Source organism: Cavia porcellus, unplaced genomic scaffold (genome assembly GCF_034190915.1).
Source record: "Cavia porcellus strain 051 isolate PalLab524CR breed Dunkin Hartley unplaced genomic scaffold, mCavPor4.1 scaffold_40, whole genome shotgun sequence".
Lineage (NCBI taxonomy): Eukaryota > Metazoa > Chordata > Mammalia > Rodentia > Caviidae > Cavia > Cavia porcellus.
This window is the reverse complement of record NW_026947523.1, coordinates 5,974,564-5,990,965: the sequence shown is the minus strand read 5'-3', so window position 1 is coordinate 5,990,965 and position 16,402 is coordinate 5,974,564. Positions and strand designations below refer to the sequence as shown.

Sequence of the window (16,402 nt, the reverse complement as noted above, 5' to 3'; positions counted from 1 at the left end):
ATACAGGACACAGGAATCCTGAAATTTAACATCCACAAACACACCCTAATGAGGCTCACAGGCTGGTGGGGTACAGAGACCCAAGGAGCCTCTCAGTTATCCATTAGTTCCAGAAGCTTCTCTGGACCATCCATGATCACATGACAAGACCTCAGGACAGGGATGCCAAGGGCACCCAGAATCCCACTTTTCCCCATGAGCACAGGATCCTCCAACTGATCACTTGGGTTAATTCATCCTCCAACTACACTGGGGGATCAGCAGGCACAAGGCAGCACTGTGTGCAGCACCCCACACACAGGCTGGGCCTGCAGCAGTGATATCAGGCCCAGGTGACAGAACACTTCCTGGCCACACCTAGCAGGGCCCCAGACCTACCCTGGGGAGAAGGAAGCCCTACACTTCAATGCCTCAAGATGCCATTTGGGGAATACCAATTGGGTCATGTCTGCAAAGCACTGCACCTCATGAATGCGGGCCTGGTCTGGCATCTCTGGACATGTTCCTGTCCCATCACTTCATCAATCTCCTGATGTACATGGTCTGGACAGGTAAGTATACCCATGCAGGTCATCCCTGGAGACCAGGCCCTGAGTCTCCAATCCCCAGTGTTAAAGGCTGTGTCCATGTGAGAGTGCCATTACTCTTCCAGCAGCCTTGGAGGAGCCTCTGCTTTGAACCATGAGTTTCCCAAATAAGCTTTGAGAAGCTCAAGTTCCCATCCATTTCGAGCCCAATTCACACTGCACATCCTGGTATAGAATCGTGAGGAGCAGAGCCCAAGACAATGTGACTGATGTCGTCACTATCCTGAAAGAAACAGCTCAAATCCAATTTGTTTTTTTTTTATTTTATTTTATTTATTTTATTTGATTTTATTTTGAAAGTATACAACAGAACAAGTCAGAATAAAGCCAACTAAGATCGTACAGTGAAATTGGTACAGAACTTCACAGCAGGTTACCAGGATAACAGTAATAGGTATCATAGTATATTTTGTTATCGTTATAATAGTTGTACTTTCAATCATGTATATCAAAATGAGATGAAATATAGAACTTATCAAAACAGAATACTGAATAGAGCAGTACCATTAATCAGAAAAGAGCAAAACAGTAATAAAAATATTTGCCTTCAAAGAAATGGTAGAAGGAAGTCCCTCTTGTTTGCTATGGTCAACCTCCCAGGAGATGCTCAGATTTCTGGTTTCCATTTGCTAATGGGGGGGGGGGGGAGAAGGAGAATAGGGGAAGTGGGATATTTGACTCTAGGTCATGTAGCAGTAGGTTCACTATTGCTAAGGAGGGAGGCAGGATGGTCATTTGCTTTCACAGCGTCCTCAGTTCCAACATGGCACGGATCTCAGGAGACACTGCTTGTTCTCCCCCGAAAGGGCTGCAGTCTGCCACCCTGCCTCTGCTTACCAGGGAGGAGAGGTGCTTGCTTGGCTTCCCAGAGTCCTAAGTTCCAACATGGCATGGATCACAGGAGACACTGCTGGTTCTCCCCTGGAAGGGCTGCAGTCTGCCACCCTGCCTCTGCTTACCAGGGAGGGGAGATGCTTGCTTGGCTTCCCAGAGTCCTAAGTTCCAACATAGCGCAGATCTCAGGAGACACTGCTGGTTCTCCCCCTGGAAGGGCTGCAGTGGGCCACACTGCCGCCGCTTACCAGAGAGGGGAGGTGCTTGCTTGACTTCCCAGAGTCCTAAGTTCCAACATGGCGTGGATCTCAGGAGACACTGCTGGTTCTCCCCCTGGAAGGGCTGCAGTCTGCCACCCTGCCTCCACTTACCAGGGATCAAATCCAATTTGATGAAGGTTCTCATCATTGAAGGTGCTCTCAGAGTTGCCCTTGGCCTGAGACAGGCCGAGAGAGTGGCCTCAGCAGAAAGTGGGAGGCATGGGTCAAATGTCCCCAGGCACCACCCCTCAGCACAGATGCTGGGTCTCTGGGAGATGCTGAGGCCCCACCTGGCCTCACACCTCCCAGAACACTTGGCTCACAGACCCTGATCCCTTCTCACAGCCCACTCTCACCTTATGCATCTCGGTCAGGAAAGCATCAGTCAGATCTCGGGGAGGCTGGTCTGGGGCCCAGCCTGTGTTGTGCTCAGCCAACAGCTCACTATTCAAGGCCATGAAGGACCTCTGTGCAGGTAGGATTTTTTCAGCTATCCATGGGATGCCCAGGATCAGTGGCACTGAGTTCACTACCTGTGACAGCACAGTGGGAGCCTGGGTGCTTTCTGTGCTCCAGACTCACAGGTGCCATCTCACAGTCAGCCTCCTCCATGGTGACCCAAGGCCTGATGCTGTACAGCTTTGCCCCGATCCCTCCACTGTGCCAGCATCAAAGCTCTCTCCTGCTGTTAAGCTGGCACAGGAACCTCCTACCATGGACATCTCATGAGCTTGGGTTGCTTCCAGCGTGGACCAAGGCTCTTATCCTCTCTGCAGCCCTGAACCTCAGCCACCTCTCCCATTACTGCCACCAGCAGCCCTTTCTTCCTGCAGTGATCCTGCCTGATGCTTTCTTCCCATCCAACCCGCAGGTAAATTATCCTCTCAGAGACTTTCTGCAGGAGGCTGTCCCTGCGCAGACTCCTCTCAACACTGCACCTGAACCAGGAAGGCACTGTAATCCCCCAGAAGTCTTCCAGGAATTTCAGCAACCTGAAAAACCTTGGGTCATCATACTCAAAGTGGCGTGCGTAGATGAGGCAGGCAATCACATTGCACACAGCTTTGTTCAGCAGCCCGTTGGGGTGAAAGGGCCGTCCTGGGAGTAGGAATGCATGTTAGAGTTCCCCTTTCTCCCTGTGCTTCATTGCACTGTCCCTTCCTTGTGTCCCTCAACCCATCACCCAGCATGGCTGGCAAAACCATCACAGAGACAGGCAGCCTCCTCGTTCACCCACTGCTCCAGAGACTTCTTCCCCAGGCCCAAGTTGCGCATGGTGGACACAAGGAAGTGCCGCTGCTCACGCCAGGCGGGCCCATAGGGTGCCCCTATAACCCCTGAATGGGAAGCAGTGTCAGTAGCAGAAAGTACTAGAATCCTTGTGCCATCAGCCCATCTTGCTTGCAGATCTGACACCAACTTTGTCTCCACCTTAATGCTACAGCTCCTTTTACAGGTTTCATGCCCAGAAGAAAACAATGCTCATTGCCATATGAAGTAAGCCCTCTCTCCCTTTAGTCACAGTCCCTGCAGTTATACCCTGAAGCCATCTGTGCCCTATTGACCTTTACCTTTGGCTTTTGTCCAAAGCCAATTACTTCGCTGGTGGGTGTTTGTGGCCAATCTGAGGTGTCCTAGCCGTGGTTCACCAGAGCCTCCCGCACAACCTCCAGCCCACTGACCACAACCACTGGAGTCCAGGCAAACTGCAGGCTGAACACGTCCCCAAACTGATGTCGCAGCTGGAGGTGGAGGGACAACACACCTGTGAAGCTGGGATTCCTGCCACAATGTGCATCCCCATCTCACTCCCAAGACCTGGAGACCCAGTTCAAAAAGTGGAAGAACCAGCCGCACTCCTGTCGGTTTCCTTTTCCTTTATGGTAGTGAAGATGGCACTGACAGCCTCGCCCCAGCTAGACAAGCACTCTAGCCCACTCCGCCCGGACACCTAGTGTCTGCATGCTGCCGTCACACCTTCTTACGGTCAGAGTGATTACTTTAGATCTAGGGCCGACCACCCGTTGTGTCCTGGGCAGAGTGCAGGAACAATCATTTAAGCCAATTCCCTCCCATTTTTCAGATGAGGAAACTCAGGTTCTCAGATAATAGTAGAGAGGTCCAGGACTCCACAGCAGCCAAGGGATCAGACAGTGCTCATAGGACCTCTCACAATATCAACTTTCTGAATCAAAAACTGCTTAAAACCATCTTGCTTTGCTCCTGCATCCCCAGGTACTTCCTTCCCTGAGGTATCCGAAGGGACCTGGTGTGTCTGAAGCTTCTGTCCCATCTAATCGGGTGTGAGTTCCGCTGTACATCCTGCCCAACTTCCTGTCCTCTGCCCTCCTGCACCTTTGCAAATAGAAAGCCCAGAGCCTTCCTTGCTCTGCTAGAGTCCTCCCCCAGACAGGTCTTCTACCTCCCTCCTCTTGGACTATGAGGTCATTCTCTACACAGTGTCTTCTCCTCCCACCCACTGCTGTTAGGCTGGCGGAGTGTCACCTGGCCTTGGCTGCTCTCCACCACCAGCTTCCTCACCTTGTAGCGGGAGTAGGCCATGTTCTTGAAGTCCACCTGCAGCAGGTTGCCAATGTGCTGGCAATGTGCGATGGTTTGTCACACTGCACTAAGACGGTTATGCAGGCTCCATGGAGAATTTTGCTGTCCAACACGGATTAACTGGTGTCTAAGGATGCTCAAAACCACCTCCAGCAGGTTCAGCTGCTTTCTAGCATTTCTGACCAGGCCACAGACAAACAGGTCACCATGAGCCTCTTCTCCAAGTGAAGAACACAAGCCCACTCACATACAGGGAACCTCGACCTGACCACCCTGGAGGACAGAAATGAAGACCTGTTCCCATGCTACAGATGCCTGAAGAATGTCAGCACCAAGCAGTGCTCATGTCAGGACTCGTCCATGAGGTGTGCAGGCTTCATCTCCGTAGAAGATGAGAGAGCTTGTGCAGCAGTGGCATGGCAACTCAACATTTAACTGTACCTTCCATGGAGAAGCCTGTGCCTTTCTTTCCAAGCTACTATTTCAAACCCTCATCTGAAGATTCCTCTGAGAAGCCTGGTCAACTTGAAAATAATTTACAAAAACCATAATGCAAAACTCATCAGGGCCTATTGAGGCTGTCTGTCAGCAGGTGCTCCAGCTAGAGAAGGGGATGTGAATGTGTGGAGCAAAGAGACTTTTAGGGCACAACAGAGGTTTGGGGAAGAGTTCCCAGACCGGGGCAATAGTCATTCATCATCACTGGGGTAAGACGTCACGCTCAGGGGCCCTGTATCTGATCACACATGCAGCTCCTGGACTCCTCGGACCGGTATTTTGGTGCAGTTTCTCCCCACATCTAAGCACGTGAAGCATGCACTGCACCAGTGGACGAGAGCCAGAGTGCCCCTCATTCTCCTAGGCTGTGGTTCCTGAGCCCACTATCCCTATTTAAAATTGCTGGATTCCAGTCAGCAGCGTAATTGACTAGGGACATAACAGGCTTTTCTCTTTCCTCTGCACCTTGACCAGGTGGTCACTATTGCCTAATGCTATGGTGCACAGATTTCATAAGCCCACCACCTCATCTAATGGTCAAGAATGAAGGAGAAAGGTCTGAGTTCAGCCTCATGGCCAACCCCTTGTCACTGGCCTATCCAGCCCCTGCAGACTGCAACAGCCACTTTTCCCAAACATTGCTGAGTCCATGTGTTTTAGCACTGGACCTCCTGTTCTGCTCCTAATCAAAAATACACCACCCACTGCCCCTCAGCCAGAGTACAGCCACAGTACATTCTGCTGGCTTCCTAGGCAAAGTGCCTTTGTTTACGGGGAAAATTCCAAGTGGGAAAAATTCTAGAGGTCAGTCATGGTCTACACAGAGTAAAGAAACCAACCAAACAAACAAACAAACAATAAATATGGAGAGCACAAATCACTGTGGGGTCAAGAAACAAAATTTCCATTCTCTTCTTCCTTTAACCCTTGTACTTTCTGGGTGCATAGGCAGTTCCGCATGATATGGCAGCACTAATCAGGTCACACAAGACTCTATACATCTCCTTAATCAGGGGACAATTTTGTCTCATATTAACATTCTACTCAGTAGCAAAAACCTCAAGGCCCACACTGCAAGGAAATCTCCTTTCCAGAGAGCAGATCTCTATTTTTAACCACGTTCACTGTCTTTCTGCATCCTGCAAGTCACAATTCTGCTCAAATCCCACCTAGGTACCCTTGCCCTATACCCCACCTATTCTTACATCCCTACTCTTTCTCTTTGAGGGGAGAACTCAAACAGAGGAACAGATCTGGATTCATGAGAATTAACATGTCTGAACAACTTATGTGTCAAGCACACTGCACTGTTACAGAACTCCTACAATGTGTCCTTGTGGTGACAATGCACAGTGCTGGATCCCCCAGGGAAAGACCACCTGGGGTTCACAGACCCTACAGGAGGATCAGGAGCCTACATAAAGGACAAGAAGCATTTCTGGAACAATGACCCAGTATTTTTAAACACATCAAACTGCTTCAGTGAGAAGAACCTGAATGCTGTGGTGCCTCTTACATCTCTGTTGCAGGCCTCTCCTCTCCACTGTTTTACTTTCTCCAAGGAGGGTGCAGGTGGGTTCAGCAGTTCTCCTGGAGAAGACCTTTATGGCATGGGTGTTGCTCTGCACCTATCACACACGTGATGACACCCTGGGAAGGGAACTCCCCTTTCACCTGGCTTCAGGGGACAGAGACATCTTCATTCCAAGTCCAGGTCACAGTGGCCTGGACGCACCATGATCCCCACAGCAGTCTCTGATAACTCACAGAGAAGGGACCATTAGCTGTGGTGCCACCTAGACCTATTTCTCCCTCCTGATCTCCATCAGCGCTGCAGCACTGTATGATACTGTATCACACTGCAGCCTCCACTTTTTTTGTATCTCAGATCTAGAATGTTCTCCCAAAGTCTGTTGTGTTCAAATGTTGGGTTTTAGAAGGCTGTTGGATGAATGGATTGCTCTACTCATCAGTGGAGTAAATCCCTAGACAAATTCATAGTGAAATGTGCAGAGGCCTGGTAGGAAGTGTGGGGAAACTGGGATTGTGGTCTAGCAGTAGAGATGCGTTCCTGGCTTCTCTCCTGTCTCTGCTTCCATCCTGCCATGATGCAAGCAGCTTTGCTCTGCCAATTCTTCCACCTGGCTTTTCCTGCATGGCACACGGCAGGCTGTGCACTCAATTCTCTAAAAGCTGGGAGCTAAAGACCCACGTGCAGCTTTAATTCGTGGTTGTACAGTAACGTGTCCAGGGAAGGGGAAGAAAGTAAGACAGCATCTGAAAGAGACTAAAGCCAGAGAATACTGACCTGACAGAGGTGGACACAGAAGCCTACTGTTGGGTCCTTCAAACCGGCACATTTCTGTTGGGGACCATATATTATATCTTGAGACTTGAGGCAGTGCTTTCCCTGTTTTCTGCTCCAGTCAGAATGTGGAAACCGCCCCCTAAGCACAATTAGTCCCTGCTGCTTTTACAGCACATATTTTGAATCCACGAACAGAAAGTAAGTACACTCCTGCTCAACCGCACTGACACCCATACAGACCTTCCCCAGAGGAGAACTTTCCCGAGAGGCTGAGGAATTTAGCGCACCAGTTCCACAGACCTTGATTATAGCAAACCTGGGCCTAGATGAACTACTCTGTGGAACTTTGTCCTGCCCTATATTGTGGGGGTCAAATATATAGGTCATAATATGTGTCCTCCTATAGACATTGTTAATATGGTGGTTAAACACAGTGGTAGCCTAAAAAATTCAATACATTTTTATAATCCTTATATTTTCCCGTACATAACTACAAATAGAATATAATGAGTCAGCACTTGTGCTTCTAGGTCAGAGCCATGGCAGTGGCAAATTCAAGAACCATAAACCCTGTGGTGTACTCTCATATCAGCATTGGTGGCCAGGAAGTATCTGTAGATCTCATGTCCAAGATAGCAAAGAACTCAGGCAGTTCTGCACTGGAGAATTCAGAAAAGATGGGGCCCCAATAGGACACAAAGGAAGCACCTTCCACAGGGTGATAAAGGATTTCACGATTCAGGGTGAAGATTTGTTACTGGAGATGGTACTGGGGTTGCCAGTATTTACCAGAGCCCCTTTGTAGGTTAAAATCTGAAACTCAGGCGCTGAGTTCCCAGCCTACTTTCTGAGGCAAACAGTGATCCCGGTACAAATGCCTGCCTCTTCTTTATCACCCACACCAAGTGCGACTGGCGGGACGGGAAGCATGGAGTGTTTGTAATAATCACTGATGAATGTCTAGTGATAAGAGAGACTGAGAATGTTTCTACAGCAGCCAATAATAAATACAAACTGACTATGGGGAAATGTAGTCTAGACCAAGACTGAATTATGAATCGAAAAAGCCAGGTGAATCCTTGTCCTCGTGAGGTCTCCTCCTGTCAGCCTGCAACCCAAACAGAACAAATTCCACAGGTGGCCTTTCCACATTCCAGAAGCCCACTACACCAGAACCATCCAACAGACTGTCCTTTTCTGAATACTGGCATTGTTCCTTATCTGCACTGTCCAATTGGGGAACTGCCATCCACATGTGACATGTGAGCACTGGAAACGTGGTTTGGAGAGGCATAAAGGGAAATGTGTGAATGAGGAGCTCAACGTTTAACATTTTTAAATTTAAACTTTAAACAGTTATTTGCGGCTGCTGTATCAGAAAATGAGCTGTAAACTCAGGTTACTCCAATTCAGTCTCCTAATGCCGACTTGCTCAAGATATTGAATTGAATAGCTAATATTTAGTGTCCCCACAATAAACGCTGTTATTTCTTATGCCAAAAAAAGAATAAAAATTCCCTTCTATGCGTAAAATCATTAAGTCATTACATACACTCAAGAAAGAAAAGTTATTGATAAAAGTTTAATGGTCCTGGGACATATGCCAGGAGTGTAGACACCACTTCATCTAACGGAGTCTTGGTCAGGCACTCATATGCCACATCTCTGATCCTTAGTTAATCATCTTGTGCACAGAACTAAAACACTGATTTCCCATTATTCCTACAATAGTTTCTCTCGTACTGCTGATGGTCAGTATGGCTGTCTCCTCTGCTGTCCTCGCTCCCTCCATACACACAGTCTACGTTATAGATGATTGGATAAAAACAAACAACAGACCAGGCTTAAAAGATACAGCACACAATAGACACCAAGCTTCAGTCAAAAATGAGTGTGCTAGAGACCAGAGTCCTTCAGATGGGAGAACAAATGAAATGTGTAGTTACAATAAGGCCTTAAGATCACTATAGGGTTACCTGATTTTACATAACTCCCCTAACCTAGCTATAACCGGTCTGCTAGCCTCCAAAAACATATTAAACATATGTAGGGTGCTAAACATCAAAAAATAACCCCAAGGGCTGGGGATTTAGCTCTGCGGCATAAGCGCCTGCCTTGCAAGCAGGCGGTCGTGAGTTCGATCTCCGGTACCGATAAAAATGAAAAAGACCCAAAAAAAAGTTTATTAAAAAAAATAACCCCAGATCTAGATATTTTACAAAGAAATATTATCTGTGAGTCAACAAACTCAAATTTTTGATAAATAGAAGATTGAAATAAATTTTGTGATTTCCTTGACCAAGTAAATTCTTTTAAGTATCCCAAGGCTCACTTTTGGTTTTACATTACTATACTCATGGTAATTTGTTTACTACTTTTGCTTTTTGCTTAGTCTGCACCAAAGAAACTCAAACCTTACCAACATCTACAGGTTCTTTAGCCACAGCTCACACTCATTCAACTTCTGCAATCAAATCAAACAGGTGCCACAACCCATGCAGCTCCTGGGGTTCTTAGGGTTAAGGACCAAGAGAGGATGAGAAAAATAAAGAAAAGAAAAAGGTGAGGTCAGGTGGACACCTTCTCCTCCCAACGGGAGGAAAAGTACTGCTCAACCAATGCTGCATACTTATTTATATACCGGGAAAGATAATGTCAGTTTCAGCCCCTCTGCATAGGAACCCATTGGTTCCATTGTCTAGGAGCTTGATGTTTTCCTGGGACGTAGCAACTTCTTTAAATGGTTGACCCAGGAACTCTTTGTTTTTCTGGTACGATCAGGTCTGGGTCATGCCCTAGGTCAATTTCCAGCATCAACTGCTCCCAACAAAGGGGGAACTCTGAGGATTACAAATTAAAAACTGTGAATCAGGTCCAACCAAGGCAGCACTAGCCCTGCCTTGTGTGCCAGTTAGAATGCAGAAAATCCTGCTTCCTAAGGATAAGGCTAAGACCTCAATGATGCCTGAAGCCCTGGCTTCATGAGACCTGCTGAGGAAAATACAGGGGACAAGGACTCATGTGTGGGAAAGGATGTGAACTTTCTGTTGTGATGGTGAACCTGTTCATCATCCTGACACCTGCCCACCTAATCCCAGGAATGCAACAGAATTGCCTGACACACAGCCACCTCTAAAAACGTGTATACGTATTCAGTATATTATGGTAACTGTAGAGAGTCCTCGCCTTTGCGCATCCTGAGGCACTGACCTCACAGTCCCCATTGTATGCATTGTCGTTTGTTCATTCTTGATCATATTGCTCATACAGGCCTAGGTGAGGGTCTTGGGCAGGTCCCGAGCACAGTTCCAATTTGGACAAACTCTTTCCAAAGTTCCCTCATGGGAACACAAGCCTCCTGCCACAACCACTGGACTCATTTACCCTTCTGGTGCCTTCTAAGGGTACACAATTCCTTTGCAGAGCTCCCTCATCATGCAGCCTCCTCACAGAAATGCCTTCCACATTCAGGACAGAAACAACATCACAAAACGACCTGCCTTTCTTTTCAATTTAATGCTTTTGGAGACAGGGTTTCACTGTATACCTCAAGATGACCTTCGTCTCACAGCAATCTTCCTATGTCTTGTGAATATGGGAATTATAGGTATGTGCCAACATGCCATGCTTTGGAAATCTCTGTTTCCCTACATGCATTTCCTAGAAGTAAAAATATAATCCTACATGGAAAACAATGGAGATGCATTTTTCAGAGCCTGCTTCCTTTCTGTTTCAGACAAATGAATAGGGTGAGGCTTTGGGATTTGGAGCTATGGAAGGAAATACCTGGACCAAAGGATTCAAAGCCAAGACTACTATTCATCAGCACTATGAGCTGGACAGCAGTGCTATGCAGCTCCATTCCTCTAAGGCTGAGAAATCACACACCAAAGTAGCAGATTCAAACACAGCAAATGTATACTTTAAAGACCTGAAATAGCATGTGGGATGAGGAGCAACGTCAGCTCCTGCCAACATGATCTGCTGCGGCTCCTGGACTTAGGATCACTCCTTTTGGTTCCTCTTAATAGAAGCATATTCCCTGAAGTATCAGTAGACATTCCATGGCTGTGCTCTTAAGGTGAGCTCATAATCATGCAGAGTTTTTAAAAATCCAACAGCACATCTCAGAAGCCCGTCCTGGGAAATCTGCCAAAACCTTTCGCAGCTCATAGCTGCCAGGCAGAGTTTCAAATACCCAGGATTTCTGTTACACAAGTCAGTAAGATAGAATTCTGAGCCTCTAGTTGATGCGGTACACGCTTGAGTATTTCAGGGAGGAGATACACACCGAACTTGGTCTTGCAGGAACAGAAGAGAACAGGTAGGTAAACAGAAACATGATAAAAGTACTGCCCACTAGGAGCTGTCAGATTTCATGGTGTGAGGACTCTGAAGGGCAGGGAGATGGTGAAGAGATAAAGGTGAGAGACACAAAGCTGTGATCACCTAGAGTCCTCTGTCTGGAGAGGGAGGGTACTTACTGCTCAGCGGAATGCTGACTACTTTTAAGTCAACAACCTAAAGTCATGTGACCCTCCATAGCCTGGCAATCTGCCCACAATGTAACCTAAATACTTGATATTCTCTGGACTGGAGCACATTTTCCCTAGGGCACTCCACACTTTAGAGGGCTAACTCAGGATCACAGGGCCACAACGCGACAGCGACACCTGCTGACTGGCCCTGGGACCCCAAGCCTCCACTCTCCGGAGCACCAGGAGACCTGCCGGATGCAGGGGCAGCGGGACCCACCAGATTCCAGGGGGGCTCTGCGCTTGCCCTGCTGAGAATCCCCCTCCGCCCTTTCGCAGGAAACAGCGCCCGGCCTCCTGCACAGCTTCCGCACACAGAGCACTGCGGCTGCGGTCGAGGACGCGGCGGGACTGGGGACTGAGGCGCGAGAAGGCTCGGGAGGCTCAAGCCACGGCCCCGTGTCTCCTGTGGTGATGGTCCCTCTACCCAGCGTAGGTCATCATTACCTCCAGGAGAGAAGCAGCGGAGCGGCGAGCTTAGAGTGAAGCTGTGGGGCCCCACTAGAAGGATGCTGAGGAGAAGCCTCTAAGGGCTATTTGACCTCAACCTGCTCCCAGACTCTTCTGGGATTTGTAGTCTGTAGCGTGCGCAGAGCCCTCTGGGAATTGTAGGGCAGTAGCGCGCCTAAGTGGTCTGGGGCTTAGAAATGCAGTAAGAATTTTGAAATGCAATAAGAATAAGAAATGCAATAAGAATTTTGAAAGCAGACCAAAAAAATGTGGCATATTTAATGCGTGGAAACGTCCGAATAACAACTACTTTCTCATCACTGATGACGGAACTAAAAATCAATAGGATGACATGATAAAGTACTAAACGTACTGTACCGTAAATACACTGTCAACCAAACTTTCTCGAGGTAGTCAAAGTGTCCATTCATGAATGAAAGAGAAATCAAGACACTTCCAGTGAAACAAAACTTGAAGGAGTTCATTATAAGCAGACCTGCAGCCTTGAAAATGTTGTAGAAGGAACTCTCCAGGATGAAACGAAATTATAATAATTAGCGACAGTGATCCATAGAAGAAATAACACTGGGCAAGGTAACACGTGAGGCAAATATATAAGTCAGCACTGTCAAGCTTTTGCTTTGTTTTCCTGCTTTCCTACCTCTATGTAATGGAAAACAAATACAGAGAGCAGCTATATATCTCTGTTAAGAAGTATGCAATGCGCACAGGTGTAACATGGATCGCTACCAATAGAATGATTCAGGGATGGAAATGGTTAGGAACAGTGGAGTTTGTAAACGATGAGACATAAACTATTGAAGCAGAGCTCACACACCAGTATTATCAGGAGGCTGAAACAATAGGATCTGAAGTTCAAGCCATATGAAAACGAATTTGCAAAAACAATTGCACCTAAAATAACATCTAAAAGAATGAAATTCGGCAAGTAAGCAATCCAAAAAGTGAAAGCTATGCACAGGGAAAAGTAAAACATTGCTGAAAGAAGTTAAAGAAGATGTCCATAAAGATTTTAAGAACTAAAATTAAGTAAGTAAAAAATAAATCTATGAAAAAAATATATTGTTCATGGAATGAGATGAAGTATTCATAAAAAAAGTATTCCTTGTGTTTTATAAAACCCAAAGGAACCTACACATTTAATACAACGCCCATCAACATCCCAACACTTTCTTTGCAGAAATGCAATCACGCTTTCTAAACTTATAGAATGCTGGAGCACCCCAAACTTACAAAATAATCTTAAGATAGAACAAGGGTTGATACCTCATATTTCCTGCTTTTTAAGTAGTACAGATGTTCCTTGATCAATGTCCTGCTAGGCCCCACATGACTTTACACAGCATCTTGTGGACCGCCTCCAGCAGTCCATCCAGGAAGCTCCATGATGCATAGGAAGCTGCAGCCACTGACACTGCACAGCATTGCCCAGAAAATGTCCTACTGCTGATTGGTAGCTTTAAAAAATGGGCAAAATTCAAAACCTGAAGTAGAGTTTCTAAAAAATATGTACAGCTTTTGCATGATCACAAGATCATGCAACAGTTTTATGCTGGACAATTATTTGGGAACATCAGTACAAAAGTCATTGAAGAAAGTCATATGTGCCTGATTACTTGTTAGTTACCTGTTTGTCACTATCCCCATTCTGGATGAAGGAGGATCCCATCAGTCCTCAACATCTATGTCTGATACCTGTTCTAGATCCAGTCTTGTTTTGCTCAGAGTATAACACTGCAAGTGCTGTTCCACTCAGATTTGCCCATTGACTTGGGAGTGGGAGTATATTAACTTCTCTACGCCTGTGTATGAATGTGTGTGTATATGTGTACAAAATAAAATATGTAAGTTCAAGGTCTCCAGGGCTCAGCTAGGACATGAAAAAAATTAATTAATCAGTTTCAAAAAAAAGGAATTGAAGAAATAGATGGAGATGTAGAACAGCGATATAAGCACCTGCCTGGCAAGTGCAATGTCATAAGTTTGATACCTGATACAAAAAAATTGCACAGTAATGTGTAAAGATATGAAAACACTTAGCTTTCATACATCAGAATATACAGGTGACCTGATGCAGTTAGGTTAATACAGAGAGAACAAGACAGAGACAAAGACAGAGACAGAGACAGAGAGACAAAGGGAGAGAGAGCGACAGAGACACAGAGACAGAGACACAGAGACAGAGACTGTACACCTGAAAAGTAAGCTGGCCCAATGGCTAAGCAAAACAGGAATTGCCATTTTGTTTCAAAGATGCAAGGGAATAAGATAGAGCCCAAGCTCCCCTCCTGGCTGCCTCAAGGCCAGGTCTTGCTTGACATCACCAGCTGGCACTGCCTGCAACCATCTGAAAGCTAGGGTTACTCCAACCTGGTGTAAATAGCCCAAGGCCCGTCAACCTAAGAAAGTTTTACAGGAGAAATCAAATGACAAGTTGTAACTAACTGGTAATTATATTTTTGGTTTTCAGTTTGAGTCTATATGCATAAAGTATTTCTTGTATGTTAGAAAAGTTTGAATTTACAAGACTTCCAGAAGAACATGGCGGACAGATAGCAGCAGCTATGGAGGCTCTCTGAAAGACCCAGCTTAGAATCCAGGAATGGTGTGGAGTGAGGAATCCTAAGAAAGAGGAGATATACCCTGCTGACCCAAGAACGAACTCAGGCTGAGAGAAACCACTGGGAATGCAATCCTGGTGCTATAACACGAACAGATAAAGCCTCAGCGTGGAAACTAGGGCCCGCACCATTGGAAGCCACGATTTGGGTTTCCTGCCGCCACTGCAGCGTCTGAATCGGCTTAGCAGGGAGAGAGATGCGCGAAAGCTCTGAGAACAAGAATAGGTGAACTGAGTTGAGAACGGGACGGGCAGGGAGCCATGCATTGACCTGCAGTGAGTGAGGGAAACTGGGACTCTTCCATGATCTAGGAGGCTCCAACAGAGGACATTCTGGGACCAGGCAGACTTGCCGGAACAGGGTGCTGTATTGACTTCAGTCACATATCCCCTTCTCAAGCGGGGTTGGTGAGCAGTGCCTAGCCTATGTGACACTGCTGGCTGAGACCCAGTAGGCTAGCACAGCCCAGGTCCCAGCGCCTGGAGGTGCACCCTAGCAGTGAAGCCTTCCGTAGGTTGACCTGGAGGGGTGGGTCCCACATAGGCTGCCCGGCGTAACTCCCTGGTGCGCTGCAGTGGGCGGGAACACCTAGCCAGCGAAATTCAAACAGACTGTGGCCAACAGGGGAGGAAGCTGGGCCTCCTATATATGCTTGTATATAAGGAACAAAGAATATGGGAAGAGGGAGCAACAAGAAAGGCTCCTTGGTCCCCAATCCTGAGAAACAGGCAATAGCAGACACGACACCAATAGACATAAAGCACTATCTCGAGAGCCTCATAGACGAGTTCAGGAATGAAGTTATTAATGACCTGAAGCAAGACATAAGCAGAATACTTAGAGAAATGCTAAGCACCATCCAAGAAAAAACAGATGGTGGAATTGAAGAACAGAAAAAGAGGGGAGAATTGTTTGATAGTTGAAGTAGAGAAAACATAGAATACGTGAAGCAGGTTCAAAGAGATTACCAAGAAATTAAAAACTGTATCAAAAACTGGCATAACAGCTTGAAAGAAACTAAGGATAGATTATCTGAACTGGAGGGCAGATTTGTAATATGGGAGCATGAAATGAAAAACTTCTTAAAAATAACAAAGAAACAAACATCAATAATACAAAGACTAGAAGATGATAAGAGGATCTATAACTTAAGAATTAAGACCATAAAAGAAGAGGTAGGGACACAAACAAATGAAATACAAAAGCTACTCACAGAAATAATCCAAGAGAATTTTCCTAATTTAGCAAAAGGTAAAGATACTCAGATGTATGAGGCATACAGGATCCCAGCCACCTACAACCCAAACAGAGTTACACCCAGACATATAATAATCAAAATACCAAAAATCCAATATAAGAACAGAATATTAAAAGCCATCAGAGACAAGAAACAGATCACTTACAAGGGAACACCCATCAGAATTACAGCAGACTTCTTGGCACAAACCATCAAATCACGAAGAGTGTGGGGGGGGGGGGATAATTCAAGCTTTGAAAGATAATAACCTCAAGCCAAGATTGATATATCCTGCACAACTATCCCTGGAAATTGATGGAAAAACAAGGTGCTTCCAGGATAAAGAGGAACTAGAGGAATATGCAACCACCAATTCAGCTCTACAGAGAATACTGCAGGATATTCTAAAAAAGAAAAATTTGAAGAATCCAGAAATAGTGGCAGAGAGGCCACAATGAATGGAGCAGAAAACAAAATGAAGAAGACAAA

General features: G+C 46.3%; 2 pseudogenes; one reads left to right on the top strand and one right to left on the bottom strand.

Annotated features, from left to right (window-relative positions):
- Positions 1-878: 878 nt before the first annotated feature.
- LOC101788402 (cytochrome P450 2D16-like) overlaps positions 879-16,402 on the bottom strand; it is a 29,830-nt pseudogene continuing 14,306 nt past the window's right edge.
- On the top strand, positions 7,589-8,099 carry LOC100723093 (peptidyl-prolyl cis-trans isomerase H-like; annotated as a pseudogene).